Source organism: Crocodylus siamensis, chromosome 4, assembly GCF_052110815.1.
Source record: "Crocodylus siamensis isolate JL-2025a chromosome 4, ASM5211081v1, whole genome shotgun sequence".
Lineage (NCBI taxonomy): Eukaryota > Metazoa > Chordata > Crocodylia > Crocodylidae > Crocodylus > Crocodylus siamensis.
The window spans coordinates 183,201,523-183,218,396 of NC_143398.1; the positions used below are offsets into that span (position 1 = coordinate 183,201,523).

Consider the following 16,874-nt stretch of genomic DNA (forward strand, 5'->3'; position numbering starts at 1 on the left):
CGCAAATTAAAGCTTGATAACAACCAGCTATAAAGCTAGTACATGTTTTCAGTGCATGAAACCACTAAGCCCTGGGGTAACCAGCATCTAGCTCATTCAGGATTTTACAACACCTTAAATTATACCTAGCAATTATTTAAAAGTTAGTGTAGGTGTAAATAATTGTTCAAGGCCATGTTCATTCTTGGCCTAATACTAAGAAGGAAATAAAATGACATTAGGGAGAAAGTCAGGCCATAATTTGCAAAGTGTATTTGGGTTCCTCTACATGCAAGAGAATATGTATGTTCAAGTCATTATTGCTGAAGAAACTGAACAGATATTCATGTTAGATTCAGAGCTTGATTCAGCCAAACCCCTGTATGCTGAATGTTCATCTCTAGCTATATTTTGTGCTGGCAAAAGAAATATAAAGCATGGTATTGTTGTTTAAATAAAATACAAAATTTCAGTGGCTGTCATGTGATATGTACAAGAGATGCAGCTCAATAAGCATTTCATGTGACAAGTCAAAATGCAGATTAATTCAGAACCAACAAGATGGGAAATATGAGGAGGATGTGGCTAAACCAGAAATGTTTCCAAGGATTCATAAAAAACTTCATTACCGTCTTAGTGAAGTCATCAGCACAGGCCATTGGAATCTGCTCAGCAGTCAGAGGGCTGTTCAGTGTGAAGGTCTCCAGTAATCCTCTTTCCTTCCTCACAGCAGCCACTGCATCCCTTAGAGCAAAGAACACAGAGCTTCCCAAGAATACACCAGCCTCACCCATGCCCTGAGATGGAGAGAGATGAGTTAGATACAGCTGATAAAAGCCCAGATCTCTAGTTGTCATATATTAGTATAGCTCTGCTGAAGCCAGTTGAACTATGCTAATTAACACTAGCCCAAAATCTGACCCAAATCTTTAAGATGACCAATGTATCTGTTCAGACCTCTCAGTAGGTCCAGGCCAGGGAGGAACTGAAGACTAGGATTTGGCCCATAGGAGAATCTTTATTATTATTTTTGTTATTGTTATTATTTCTTCCAGCTGATCATAAGCAAAGGTTCATTCTGGGACTGCAAGGGTAACACTAACATAATGAAACAACTCAGGACTTACAGTATAAACACAGCTTCACTATGTACAAAATAACTACAAATGGATCACCTGTTATATGAGTGAAAAGTGTTAGGATCTCTGGGATCAGTTATACACTGCTAAGTCTCTAAGAAGTGGGAGTTTTCCTTCCTCAAGAATCTTTTCCATGGACATCCAACATAGACTTCCTTCTGGAAATTTCCACTCCTTGGGTGTCTATATATGTGATCCAGGGTGGTGGTAGGAGTTTAATTAGAGCAGTTCCCAGACAACCGCCCCAAATAAGACAGTGCAGTATCACGCATATTAAGTGTCCTGCATTTCAAAATGGCTGTGGGGGTGCTTTAATTAAAGCTTATTCAATGAGTTTTAGCTAAAGTGCCCCTGTGGCCATTTTGAAATGCAGGATGCTTAATACATGTGACGGTGAGGCATGCTGGAGCATTCTAGTTAAAACATTCCAGCAGACTTAATTAATTGATTAATTGTAGAACGTGTAAGTAGAAAATGTTGGAGCACATGTACGGGCACCCCTCTAGTGTAGTTACTTCAGACATTAGGCCAGGTAGTGGGAATTTCTCTCATCAGTCAGAGGCCTGTACCCCACTACAGTTCCAGTTACTTCTACTCTGAGGGCAGAACTGGTGCAGGAGCCTTGTGTTGAATCTGCACAGGAGTGAATACATCCTTGAAATAGGAAAGACAGGAAAAACTTTCTCTGTAGTTAACCTAATGGGCACAGTGGATTCAGTTCCTACAGTGAGCTGTCACAAGCCTCTTATATGACACCTGGCAAATATCCGCCTGCCTCAGTTCTTCACCTCTTTACTGCGAATATCAATTCTCCCTCTCTCTCCCTTTTGTCAGTTTGTCTGTTTAGCCTTAAGCTCTTCAGGGCAAGCTCCTTCTAAGAAGGAAATAAAATGACATTAGGGAGTCATTCTACCCTTCAGGACAAGCCACTTCTAGTACTCACACACTTGCGTGCACATACCACCTCCCCCCCCCCAATATTCAGCTAACTGTAAATGATCCTTTTTCTTATTGACAGTGCATGCCCATAGGTCCTTCCACTTGTAGAGGTATGACTGGAGAGTGATGTTTCCCATTTTAAGGAAAAGGGATTTCTCTGAATGTCAATATAGCACTGCAAGTGGAACAAACTCTTGGAAATGTACTCACCAGACAGGCATAAGTAACTATAAGTGGCTATAACGATCTTGCAGTAGAGCTCTATACAACCCATTACATGGCTCACTTACCTTGGAAGAGTAGATGGCAAGTGGGTTTTTTGTGGTTGGCAGCAAGTAAACATTGAACAGCTCAGGGATGTCACAGACAGCAGGAATTATATATGTATCAGGGCCCAGAGTGTACTGCTCTCCTTCTGGGGAAAATTGTATTTCTTCCATTGTATAGAGTCCTACCCCCTGAATGAAGTCACCTTCAATCTGAAAAGAATGGAAAAATGGAAAAGTAGTCTCATGCATTTAATATTATAAAAACATGTAGGAAATTGAACATTTAGGGCACTGACAGAAGTGATATTTGTCATGCAATTGACCCCTTGAACATGCTCTATAGCCATTTCCTGACAAAAGTGCACAGCTGCAAAGTCCCTGATTGTGTGAGAAATTAATCTTCATTTAATGAGGGTTCATATAAAGGAGCTCCAAAGCAGAGCACCTTCATAATTTCTGTTTGTCCCTGAGTGCAAGCAAGGCTGGGCTGGTGGTGGGAGGCTCCAATCCACTTCCCCTTAGAGCAGGCTGGGAAAACCCCAGACTGGAGCTCCCTCCCCTCCCCCATCTCCCTTCCCATCCTGCAGACACCATTGAAGTTGGGGGCGTGGGGCACGGCTAAGGGAGGGAGGCTGCAGATACGGAGCCTCTCTCATCTGGACTGCCTGCGAAGTGGAGCTCGATCCCCCCTCTCTCCCCACCTCCCAAACAGTGAGTATCTGTTGGGTGGGGAGGTGGGGGGTGCTGTAAGTCATGGTACTTTCTGTGAAAGCACCACGTGTTACAGTGAGGAGCTTCACATTTGTCAGTTTAGATCCACACATTAACTGATGCCCTCCCCTCTGTGGTAACTGGCCCAAAAGCAATTGTTAAACCAAAGCAGGACTAGTGGGGGACTAAGGTGGCCTCCTTTTATTCACACAAAGAATTGTATATGGTCACAGTCTTCTCTGTTTCGTATCAGGGTTAATCAAGAATAACATTACTGAAGTTATCAGAATTATTTCAGATCTATAGTGGTGCAACTAAGACCAGAAACTGCCTCACCGATGTCAGCAGCTTTCCTCACAGGACTGCAAAGAGGAATACTATCCCCCAAATCTATAGTGTTTTTGATTTAACACATCTAGAGAAAGGAAGTGTGGGTGGAAGATAAATCTTTTTCTAGAGAAATGGTCACATGCTCTTAATTCATAGGTTGGAAGCAAACTTGAAACAGGCTTAATTAAAATCTGTGGCAGGGACTTGTAACTTGCGGAAATGACCAGGCCTAAGTCAGTGGTTGCATCTGTGGTTCAAGTGGTTCAAGTGAAGAGAAATTTGGAGATTTGGAGTTAGTGGGCTGAAGAAAGTTATTTGAACTAACTAAACAATTCTTGGGAGTGAATAACAAGTGTAACTTATTTATAAAGGGGACATAAGGAAGATACGGGGGAAAAACTATTTCCTTTAAATCTGCAAATAAAACAGCACATCTTGTTCACGCTACTTTTCTGTTTACACAGTACTTTTTCCATTTATACCAAACAGCATATACCACTGCTCTGCTTTTGTTATCACTAAGTTTGGTCTCGTGTACAAATTTTTGAATCTGTAACACAAAGTCACAAAGTTGAACTTTAAAGATGAGGGCTATTGAGGCCTAGTGTTTTCGTAACACTTGAATTCTGAAAAGAATGGCATCAACTTTCAGAACTGGAGGATAAAACTGAATGCAAATTAAAGAACATCTATCTTTCTATTGCTATATAGATATGTACCCAGTTTTATCTATATCTATACATGCATACAGAATGCATATGCAGATATAAACACACACACATATACTTTCATCAGTTGGTGGATTTCAAACTATGACATGGGTAATAAGCATTTGATTAGCTTCTCAATGGAAAATCCTTCTAAGTGAAGATAGGAGCTGTCACTAATATTCAGAGTAAAAAGCAAATATGAAAGTATTCAAACATACCTGTCTTATATCTACAGCTGGATTTATGCTGAAACAAGCATCCATGACAATGTCTGTTCTGATATTCTGTTCAGTCAATATAAACTGTCATGAGTACATATTCTACAAACAATAACAAAAAAATCAAAGTTACATATCAGCAGCTGCAATTTTTCCAAACGCGTGATTCATTCTTACTTATGGGTCCATTTCATAAAGCCTGATTTAATCAGAGAATTTTATGCCTAGAACATATCCTTGCCTGCTTTTCCTAGTGATTTCAAGCTGTGGGGATAAAGGGTGATACATACTTCTTGCTTCAAAGTTTCCTCTCAGCCAGAGAGTCCTATAATACTTGACTCAGCAGAAGAAGAAGAGGAAGGGATCTGAATGTATATGTAAACATTGATCTCAAAAAACTCCAGTTAATGGTAAGTAACTCTGTTTTCTCCTTTGACTTTGTAGCTGCTCCTGGCCTGAGGCCCCTCTTCATCACTCCATTTTCTATAGTAATGTTTTGTGCTGCTTCAAGAGCCTATGAACTAGGGCAGGGATGTCAAATTCATTGGGCCTTGTGGGCTGGATGAGTTGTACAAGGCTGGTCCATGGGCCAGAGGAATTGTTCATGACCAGCCTCATGGGCTGGATTGTGCCCACAGACCTCCCCCTCCCCACGATGGATTCAGCGGATGCAGTGCTTGCTCTCACCAGTCTGGGACCTGGCAGGAAGGGGCCCAGCAACCCAGACTTTAGATGGCTCCTGCCATGGGAACAAACTGCAATGCTGGGCTTCTTCCCATGGTGCTACTGGGGCTCCAATGCCATGGCTGTTGCCAGCATGGCTGGTAAACACCCAGGCAAAAGCAGCAGCGCCGGAGCCCCAGCAGCACTGAAGGAAGAGGCTCGGCACCCTGGCTGCTTAGCTGCCATTGCAGGAACAAATCAAGGTGCTGCTGGGGCTCCAGCACTGTGGCTCTCACCCAGCCACTTGGCAGAAGTTCTCCCATCAAGGACATGGGCCGGATGACCCAACTGTGTGGGCTGGATCTGGCCAAAGGGCCATATGTTTAACACCTCTGGACTAGGGATTTAAGTAACAAGAATTTTATTCCATAGTAAATTTACTGCATAATAAGGGGTGGATGAACAATCAGCTCTCCCAAACTGGATGCCAGCAACGAGGTGCCATTACAGTGCCAACTTATTAAGAAGCTCGTCTGCTACTCTGGGATGAAACTGACTTCAGGAGCAGGCACGTTCTGGGTATACTGTGGTAACTTAAACAGTCTATAGTTTCTACTCACTTTGAGGGGCAACCTTACCTTGCTGTGGACTGACCTACACTGAAGTAAAATTGTATGTCATGTTTTGCTCCACTTTTACTACAGAGCAAAGCTAAAATTACTCTGGAGTAAAAGCACTGTTTGTCTGCATCAATAACTACTTTCAAAGCCATAGTACAAGCTGGTTCTATTATTAACTGTTCTTATCTATTGCTGCTCTATTGCACTTCTCAGCCTTCATATCTCTGCTTAACAGCAGATTTTCTTCTAATAAGTAGTTAAACAAATGAGACTAAGGAAGACAGAGCCATTTAGCTTTGCTTGATAGTTTCCAGAGAACATTTAACAAATACCCTTCCTCCCTCTGCAGCAAAGAAAACATGAGGAAGAAAATTATCATGAGCGAAACACTGGTGGGAGACTAACCCATCTGTATTTATGGGTACAGAAGAACATTTGCTATTTACCTGGTGGTCTCCTGTCAGACAGTCAGTCTCAACTTCAGAACAAGCAACTCCAAAAATAAAATATGGAAAAGCATGGCCTTCCCTTTTTTCCCAGTTCATATTTGTAATGTAGCCTCTGGTGGAAACAATACTATCTTTGGATTAAATAATATTCTTCACTCAATCTGTATCACTTCTTCCCTCCCAAAATGGAGAGCAGATTGCCATGTAAATGACATAGCAGCAGATTAACAATATGCAGAAGTTGTCTGCTTTCACAGCATCTCCCTAGGTGAAAACCCTGAATGCAGCATTGCTGTTGCTTTTCTGTTGACCCTGGAGATGTAGGGGACAGAAGAGGAGCTTGTGTTGGGGGAGATTTGTGGATGCCATGGAGCACAGCTCTTTGTAGGCTCCTTGTGCCCAATCATGGCAGACGTGGGAGGCTGGGAAAAAGTACAGGGACCAAACATCTAATGAGGTGTGGAAGGCACAGTGGGAGCCAACCAACATGGTATGATGAGGCGACTCCCCTCCTTTTCAGTAGAAAACAAAAAGAGCACTGGAGTCTGTAGTCTCCCCAGCAGGTAGCCACTTCACTGGGCTCTCTGTTGGATTGGCCCTTAACATAGGAGGAAAGAGAGACAGGAAAAGGATTGAAGAGGGTAAATAGGGAGAATTTGATCCTTGCTCGGCCATAACCAGGGCCCATATCTGTGATCCAGAAGGCCTCTATAGCATTTCTTACTTGAAAAAGCCAGTAGCCAAGAGACTGATACTTTGCTGGAAAGCTTCCATAATCTGCAATGGACATATTTATTCTCACACAAATCCACATTTCTAAGAAGAAAATACACTTTTTAATGCTAAAACAATAAAAAGAAAAAGAAAGATCCCTAAATTAAAGCCTTGCATTTCCTTCTGCTGCTTTGAGGAATGGCACAGCAGAGTTAGTTCAAAGGCGTTGCCTACAGCTTACTGCACAAAGCCTGGTTTAAACCGAATCACTGTGCCAGTGTAAATAAGTTAGTTTTAGTTCAGCATAATTACAAATGTGTAGGGCTTCTAATACACACCAAGCTTAACTGACCTACTGATGGTCACAAAAGGAGCCAGTCCAAGAGAGCTCAGAAACTGCTTACTTTCATTTCTCTGCTTCCCCAACTAGATCACACACCAACTTTATTGCATTTAGCAAAGACATTCTTGCTTTTCTGTACAACTGAATAGGAAATATTCATGTGTTCGGATACCAAAATAACGACTGTGGCTGCTTGCAGATATTTAAAAAAAGGCACTATAAACTCAGTGCATTCCTGCATCGAGCCCCATGCATATCCAGAAAAGGCAGCACCTTAATTGGACTCAACTTACCTGACATCTGTAAAGATCAGGTGCTTTAGTAGGGCTTTTTGGCACTTTTATCTAATAGCTGATTAATCGGCTTTAGCTAAAAGTGCCAAAAATCCCCACTGAAATGCCCACTCTATACAGCAGAGTCAGGTTGAAGTAACATGCTGCTTCTTCTGGTCAAGCGTGTTTTTGGGGTTTTTTTAAATGTCTGCAAGCAGCCTGTGATTTCATCACTGTGATTAACTAATGCATGAAAATGAGGTGAAATCATCATGACAGACCAGCGGTTATGGTCTATTTTAAACAGAAATAAGGTGAAGAAATCCCTTCAGAAATGCATGCAGGGAAGGGCTCTTTAGCTTGTAAGCCCTGTATGGTAGGGATGACCTCTTTTTCTATGTGTGTGCAATACCCAGCATGACAGGGGACTTTAGGCACTACAAAATAAATATTTCTGCTACTAATTATTGGTAATACTTTGGAGGTCTGAACTAGTGTAAAGAACCAACTGCCTTTCAGTTTAAGAGGCAAGTGGGATTTTAGAAGCTTTTGTGCTCAGTACTGCCACATTGGGCAAATACTTGAGAACTTGCCAAGGAAAAAAAAGCCAGTGCAGTTAACCTGGCATGGGAAGACACAAGAGAAAGGACTACAAGTTAATCCCCTTGTCAAAGACTCCCAGTAATATGCTGGGAAACGCTGCCAGAAGGGAGAAAGTTCATTGCACATGGAGTAATGGGAACCAAGAAGGCAGGTGTATCTTGGCCCAGCCCCCCAGAGAGCCCCGTGACCGGAGCCGCGTGAACAGGCTGCGCAAACAGGCACTTGCTGCAAGCTGATGTCGGCTGGGCAACCGGCATGGACAGCTAGAGACCCTCTGGGTAAAAATTCGTGGGGAATACGGCACAGGGGACACAATGGTGGGAGTCTACTACAGACCTCCCACTCAAAGTCCTGAGCTTAACCAGGAGTTCGCCCGGGAACTGACTGAGGCCGCTTGCTCCAGGACCTTGGTTGTCATGGGTGACTTCAATTACCCGGACATCTCCTGGGAAGATCACTCAGCAAAATCCGAGCAGTCGTGCGTGGATGACCTCTACCTGACTCAAGAAGTCTATGGGCCAACGAGAGGCAAAGCGCTGCTCGACTTGGTACTGGCTACGGGGGACGACCTAATCAGCAACCTAGTGATCGATGGGAAGCTGGGTGACAGCGACCACGAGCTGATCACCTTCGCCATCCGCCGTAAAGCTGGCAAGTCAGTCAGTAACACAGAAGTCCTTGACTTCAGAAAAGCCGACTTTGACAAGCTCAAGAGGCTAGTCGGTCAGGCCCTTAGGGACCATGACCCCAGGGAGATGGGAGTTCAAGAAGAGTGGTTGCTTCTCAAGGAAGCGATCCTCAATGCACAAGCTAAATCTATTCCAACATGGAGGAAAGGCAGCAAGAAGGCACAGCAGCCCTCCTGGCTCTCCAGGGACCTAGCGGACCTCCTGTGGCTTAAAAGGAAAGCCTACAAAGGATGGAGGATGGGATTCACCTCCAAGGAGGATTACTCCGCACTGGTCCGGTCCTACAGGGAGCAAACCAGGAAAGCCAAGGCTGCAACTGAACTCCAACTAGCTTCAGGCATCAAGGACAACAAAAAGTCCTTTTTCAGATATGTGGGGAGCCGGAGGAAAAGCAAGGGCAACATTGGACCCCTGCTAAACCAGATGGGGCAACTGGCAACTGACGCCCAGGAAAAAGCCAACCTATTAAATAGGTACTTTGCGTCAGTCTTTCATCAGTCACATGGGATGCCCATGCCTGCTATGGGACAGGGAAATCTGGGTGAGGGGGATCCCCTACCCTCCATAAATGCTGACCTCGTGAAGGAACACCTTGAGAAGCTGGATACCTTCAAGTCAGCCGGCCCTGACAACCTGCACTCCAGGTTACTCAAGAAGCTGGCGAGCGTCATAGCCCAGCCCCTGGCACAGATCTTTGAAAACTCCTGGCGCTCTGGTGTAGTGCCCAAAGACTGGAAGAAGGCCAATGTGGTGCCGATCTTCAAGAAAGGGAGGAGAGTGGATCCGGCTAACTACAGGCCCATTAGCCTGACTTCTATCCTGGGGAAGATCTTAGAAAAGTTTATTAAGGAGGCCATCCTTGAGGGACTGGCCCAGGCTAACATCCTAAGGGATAGCCAGCACGGGTTTGTTGTGGGTAGGTCTTGTATGACCAATCTCATTTCCTTCTATGACCAGGTGACCTATCACCTGGACAAGGGAGAAGAGATTGATGTCATATATCTTGACTTCAAAAAAGCTTTTGATCTGGTATCCCACGATCACCTCTTGGCCAAACTGGCCAGTTGTGGCCTTGGCTCCACCACGATCCGTTGGCTGGGAAATTGGCTCTGTGGTTGGATCCAGAGGGTTGTGATTGATGGCAGTCACTCATCGTGGTGCCCTGTGACCAGTGGGGTCCCTCAAGGCTCTGTCCTGGGACCCATACTGTTCAACATCTTCATTAACGATGTGGACATTGAAGTCAGGATTGGACTGACCAAGTTCACCAATGACACCAAACTTTGGGGCAAAGCATCCACGCCAGAAGATAGGCGGGTGATCCAGACTGACCTGGACAAGCTCAGCAAATGGGCAGACAAGAACCTCATGGTGTTTAACACCGAAAAATGCAAGGTTCTCCACCTTGGGAGGAAAAACCTGCAGCATCCTTACAGGCTCTGCAGTGCTACGTTGGATAGCACTACAGAAGAAAGAGACTTGGGGGTCATCATTGACTACAAGATGAACATGAGCCTGCAATGTGATGCTGCGGCTAATAAAGCGACCAAAATGCTGGCTTGCATCCATAGATGCTTCTCGAGCAAATCCCGGGACGTCATTCTCCCCTTGTACTCGGCCTTGGTGAGGCCGCAGCTGGAGTACTGCATCCAGTTTTGGGCTCCACAATTCAAAAAGGATGTGGAGAAGCTTGAGAGAGTCCAGAGGAGAGCCACGCGCATAATCAGAGGTCAGGAAAACAGATCTTATGATGACAGGCTGAGAGCCATGGGACTCTTTAGCCTGGAAAAGCGTAGGCTCAGGGGTGATCTGATGGCCACCTATAAGTTTATCGGAGTGACCACCAGGATCTGGGGGAACGTCTCTTCACCAGAGCGCCCCAAGGGATGACGAGGTCGAACGGTCACAAACTCCTGCAAGACCGTTTCAGGCTGGACATAAGGAAGAATTTCTTTACTGTCCGAGCCCCCAAGGGCTGGAGCAGTCTGCCAGCGGAGGTGGTTCAAGTGCCTACATTGAACACCTTCAAGAGTAAATTGGATGCTTATCTTGCTGGGATCCTATGACCCCAGCTGACTTCCTGCCCTTTGGGCAGGGGGCTGGACTCGATGATCTCCCGAGGTCCCTTCCAGCCCTGATGTCTGTGAAATCCCTACAGGCAGGTTCAAAGTGCTGTTGCTCCATGTGGATATAACAGCTCTGGAGCCTTTGGGAATCATTACTATATAACAATATGTCCATTAATGAATGTTTTATTTTTGCTGCCTGAAACAGCACAATTTTCACAGGGTTATGCCTATGCAGAAAGTCTGTCTCAGATATTACCATTTCTTTTCCAATAATGTACAGTCTACTGCTCCACAAGGTACTTTTGATGATGAATACTGCACAGCTGATGCATCTGTGTTGCTGGAGTCAGATAACACTCCAGCACCTATCCCCATCCAATAGAGAACCTGGCTAGCCTTGGACCCATACTGGGTATGTAAGAAATGGCATAAGGACACCTCACACAAAGACAGTTTCAGGACCTGGCCAGTCATGCTGGGAGAGCAGCCTGCAAAGCCCCTGAGGCACAACACCTCCCTGAGCTGCCCCGGGGCACTGCATTTTCACATAGCTCCCTTTGTGGGCTGGGGCTAAATACCACTGGTTCATCCATGGAGTTATCAGGCCTGTAGGAAGATAAACAAGCAGCACTAACTCAGTCCTCCCATTTGCCTTCAGGATTCTTCTGAATGATGGGTTCCAGGCGCTTGCGCAGAATCTGACAAGCATCCTGGGGAGGGGACAAATAGAGAACGATGAATAGAGCCAAAGGGATGAATCCAGCAACAGTGAGCTCTGATCTGTGAGAGAGATTCATTCTGACGATGATCTTTCTGCTCCTGCCCCTGAACATCTAATCTCACCTTTCTTGCCTTCCAGCTGGACAGCACAAAGGCAGCGCTTACCAGGGACCAGTAGTGGCATCTGCCATGGTGTATGTAACTGACCTATTTGTACCCCTGTGCATAACGGAAACCAACAAAACCTGGCTCTGCTCTTTTGTTGCTTTTACGCTGAATTTAATGTATAATGCATGTCTCGTTTACAGTCATGTGAGAGCAGAATCAGGCCTAAAGTACATCAGAAGAGACAGGTGTTTCATTTTGACTGTAAACATGTCACAAGATGCACAGAAAATGTTTGACATCAGCTTGTGTTTAATTACTCACAATGATACCAAGACCAATAAATTCCTCTTGATAACTCAAAGATATATCTTTAGTTCTGATACAGAAAAACTGGTGAGCAGGTGTTCAGTGATTTGTCCTGCCTCACACTATACACAAACCAGCAAAAGAGAGTTTGAGGTGAAGGTACTGACCTGCTCTCTCAGAAATAGGTAAAAATAACAATGATTGAGGTGCAAATGCTCATAGCAATGTTAGCTATTTAAAGAAATAATAGTAATAAAAATAATTCATAATAAATATAACCTGAACTGCTTTTCCATTGGTTTCTGAGCTAACTGATCCTCCTGTGGCTTGCCCATTAGGCACAGTTGCTGTACTTGTTTCACAAAGATATATGTATGATAATGGCACCTTCAATTCAAGGCTGGCAATCTGAAAGGAAAGTAAAACACAACAATATGTGGTCCCTGACAGAGACAGAACCTCTCTCTGTCTCTGACAGAGATTTAGGTCATAAAAATTAATAAATAAAAAGAGCATTATCATAACATATATACACAAGACCAAACTTGATGGGAATTCTAATATTACATTGACTATGTTATATGCTGAAACCTTGTTCAGCCACCCCCTGTATACAGGGATTCCCATCATGAAAGGAGTGTTTATCAATAATTGATCATCCTGGTTGGTGTCTGCTCTTATAAAAATGACCTTTTTGCATACTTGCATATAATGAAAACCATCATGAAGGAGAAGCCAGAGAACCTGACTGCTTTCTTGCTGCTTTTAAGCTAGATTTAATGCCACTGAATTTGGATAATTTATGCCTGGCAAGCAAAGTGGGTGCCTATTTATGGAAACAGTTATGTAAAATAAAAGAAAATTTTCACTTACTTTTCATTGCTTGTATTTTTCTAGAAGAAAACAATGAATAGAGGGAGACAGAGACTTTGGCACTATAACTTTACTTGGAGGAACGCTTCTCTTTAACTTGGCTTTTGTTGCTTGTAGAGTATTTTGGGACAGATTTTAAATCCAAAGATTTTTTTTTTTGTGGGGCTTAAAATCTCACATTTCTTTCTGCCTGACCAAACCATCAGAATGGTTGTTTCAGCTTCCAATGTCTCACCAATGCCTCACTGCATTCTGACAATTCTCTTTTCCAGTACTCCACGTCAGTCCCAAAATTACTTTTTTGCTATAAACTTAGTGGTTTCATATGCGTATTGTTTATAACTACATCGGAAACACAGAATTACAGGACTGATGTTACAGAAATTACTTACATGAAAGGAATTCTTCTCACAGCATTTTCTTTTTTCCATCAGATTATTTTGTGGCTGTCTCCAGAGTTTGCTTATAGGGTCTGATGCCATGGCACCAATACCTTTCTGCTGTATCTCTGTGTATATTCATAAGGTTAATTCTTGTCCTACCTGTAATATCTTGGTGTGAATTCCTTGCCCCAATCCAATTCCACCATGTGTCACTAGTACTGACCCATCTGTATAAATATGCACCAGAGCTGCAGCCTAAAGAAAAAAATAGCAGAAACTTGTTGATTCTTCTTAGCCCATTAAGCTTGATGCTAATGTAGTAGCTGCCTTTAAATGGGAGAAAGCACCAGAAAGGACCCAAACTTATTTCTCAAGGGTAGAGCAATCAGCATGTGGTTAAAAGAGGAAGAGGGAGTGCTCCAGCGATCTAATATGATTAAGCTTCTTGTGGTTACCGATTTTGGGTGAAGGATGTTTAGTTAGGCTGCTTGTAGTTAATAAGGATTCTGCAAGAATTTGAACAAGCTATTTATACAAATTTCTTTTTTCTTGTGAGATTGGGTGAAGGACTTGTTATCTAGCTTCTGGCTGTGACATTTCTAGTTAGTTAGTCAGGCAGAAGGTAGGGTAGGGTGGCACTGTAGAGATTAACTGGTTCAAAGAGGCATGAGCTTTCATAGGTGACAGCTTCCTTTGTCAGATGCTAGCAACAATCTACTTCTGATGAAATAGGTTGTATTACATGGGGACATGGGTGGTCAGGTCTGGAGCCACTCAGGGATCAAGGTGCCAAGCAGGATCAGGGTGGATGAACAGAAAATGAGGTCAAACTGGGCCAGGAAGGCAATAGATCGATCCAGGAGTGGGGTCTAAGAGCAACCCAAGTCAAGAATCCAGGAAATCAAAGAAAGAGAAAGGCCCAGGAGCAAGCTGGATCAAGAAAACAGGAGGTCAAGCAGGCTTGTTGCTGAGGAGCAAGCCAGAGGGATGAGCAAACTAATCTTAGGTCAGGTTGAGCCCTGCTGTCCAGACACTTTCTGTTCTAGTTCAGGGATTTATATGGAAGCAATGGAAGGTCAGTTAACCCTGGCTGGCCCCTCTGGTGACACAGAGTGGACAGAGAGTTAGGCTTTACTGGAGGCTTCCAGTCAATCATGACCAGTCTGGGTGACCAGCTATGAGGTGGAAGGCCACAGTAAACAGCTGTGCTGACAGGCTAAACCCTAGGATTGAGGCTGCAGTCTGATAGGCTGCTGCATATGAAAGCTCATGCCTCTCTGCACCAGTTAGTCTCTAAGGTAGCATCCTGCCCTGTCTTTTGCCTACAAGGACTAGCTGGTAGAGGAGGACATGATTTCTTGTTGTTGCCAGTAAATTACACAATTCTTTGGTGGAAATCAGTAGCCTGTAAAGAATCAGGAACCTGGTGTTCTTTTCTAGGCCAAGGGAGGGTAGCTTAACCTAGGGATTATGTTAGTACATACAGAGGGGACAGGCTGGCATTCATTCTGAAAGTGTCACTGCGTAGATGTCTCCCTCTCTTCCCTTCTTCAACCCTTTCCTCCTTTAAGCTCTTGAGGGATCTCTTATTTGGGAGTGGTGGAGGTCTGGGACCTTTATGGCCACATTCCTTGAGTTTACCTGGTAGTAATATGTTGTATTATATCCAACTGAGAATTTCATGGGAATAATGGCAATCCCCTTCTTCTTCCAATAATTTTGCTTGTTAAATTCTTCCACTGATGTTTTCCTGCTGTAGTATTCAGACTTTGCCAAACATTCTTTCCAGCATCACTTCAGGTTTGCTGCATCAGACTCCTCTTTGAAAGGAGATACACTAATTCCTTCATAAATATTCAGCTCCCCAACCTGGAAAAGGAGGCAAATGAAACTATATCAATTATTTACTTTGTGCCAAACATTTACATAGCCCTAAAAAACTTGGAATCAAGGGATCCAAGCCTGTCAGCCATACTCACATCATGGCTGCAGTGTAGCCATGATAGCTTAGGGAATATGGGAAAAGTGAGGCTTATTTGGTAATCTCTCTTACTGGACCAACTATATAGCTGGGAGATATGTTAGACAAGGTCTTGGACAGAGAATGCCCTGATGCAAAATGCCCTGAGGAAGGGCACTGGGTACACAAGGGCTGTCTAACTGGCAGCCCTCAAATGTTTAAATTGTGCCCTTCTCTATCCCAGGGAGGGAACACTGCCACTTCCCACTCCTCCACACCCTTTCCTGCCGCCAAATTTGGGGTCTTTGGTTGCTGTTGGTGACTAAATCCAGTGACAGGGTTAGCAGCAGCAGCAGAATTTATTCTCTGGACTCCAGAGCGGTGCCAACACAGCAGCTCTGGCAGCTACACTGACAAGCTGACATCCTGCCTCAGGAGGTGGATCATCCAACCCATGAGAAGCCCCAGGGTGTGGAGCTGTGATACAGGGCCAAATGAATTGGATATGCTTGGTATACACAAATGCTTGCCTAACACCTGTTTTTCCTAATAGTACATTCAATAAAATATATTACCAAATATATTACCCCCTGCTTCTTATGTAATGATTAGAAAGCCAAAGGAGGGGCTACTGGAAGAGGTGAGTTTTGAGAAGGCATTTGAGGAGAGAGAGAGAAGTCACATGGCAAACAAGGAGATTACAAGGTAGATTTAAGGAAGTTACAAAGCAGGTGAAGGAAGCAAGGAGTAAGATGCAGGATTTGGAGGAACATACAGAGGCTGGGTAAGTGAGATGTAGTTTCATAGTTTCATAGTTGGTAGGGTCGGAAGGGACCTGAGCAGATCATCAAGTCCGATGTCATGGCATCCCCTGTCATGGCAGGAAAAAGTACTGGGGTCAAACGACCCCAGCAAGGTGTTCATCTAGCCTCCTCTTAAAGACCCCCAGGGTAGGAGCCTGCACCACTTCTCATGGAAGTTGGTTCCAGATCCTAGCTGCTCTGACAGTGCAGTAGCGCTTCCTGATGCCTAATCTGAATCTACCCTCTGCCAGCTTGTGACCATTATTTCTAGTCACCCCGATAGTGCTTGGGGAACAGGGACTCCCCCAGTGCCTGCTGGTCCCCTCTGATTAGTTTGTAACAGGCCACTATATCCTCTTCTTGTGGAGGCTGAACAGGTTCAGGTCCCGTAGCCTCTCCTCGTAGGGCCTGTCCTGCAGCCCCCTGATCATGCGAGTGGCCCCCCTCTGGACCCTCTCTATATTGTCCACATCCCTCCTGAAGGGCAGCGCCCAGAACTGGATGCAGTACTCCAGCTGCGGCCTGACCAGTGCCGCATAGAGGGGGACACATGCACATCCATTTCCTTATCCTCTCCTCTTGGAACAACAAGTACTTTTTACTTTACACTTTTTACTCCCTCGTCCAAGTCACTGATGAAGATGTTGAGAACAGTGCGGGCCCGAGGACCGAGCCCTGCAGAACCCCACTGCCCACATTCCTCCCGGTCGAAAATGACCCGTCCACCACCACTCTCCATGTGTGGCGCTCCAGGGCATATGTTCTAACTGCACTTCTGGGAGCAAAAAACTCTGGAGCAATAAGCTCTGAAATTTATTTGTGGATATTATTTGTACATGTAAATGTGCCCAGTGACAAGACAAGCAGCTAGACACACAAGCATATTATATGAACTGTCTCAGCATGTAACCCATGTTCTTTGTTTCATTTCAGAACAGCCTTCCCTATTCTGCATGCTTGAATACTTGGTCACATATTCTAGCAGGATGCTTCTAAATATAGCT

General features: G+C 44.4%; 1 pseudogene; it reads right to left on the reverse strand.

The window, feature by feature from the left end:
• The window catches only part of LOC149867301 (aldehyde oxidase 2-like), a 50,618-nt pseudogene that overhangs the window by 1,398 nt on the left and 32,346 nt on the right, over nucleotides 1-16,874 (reverse strand).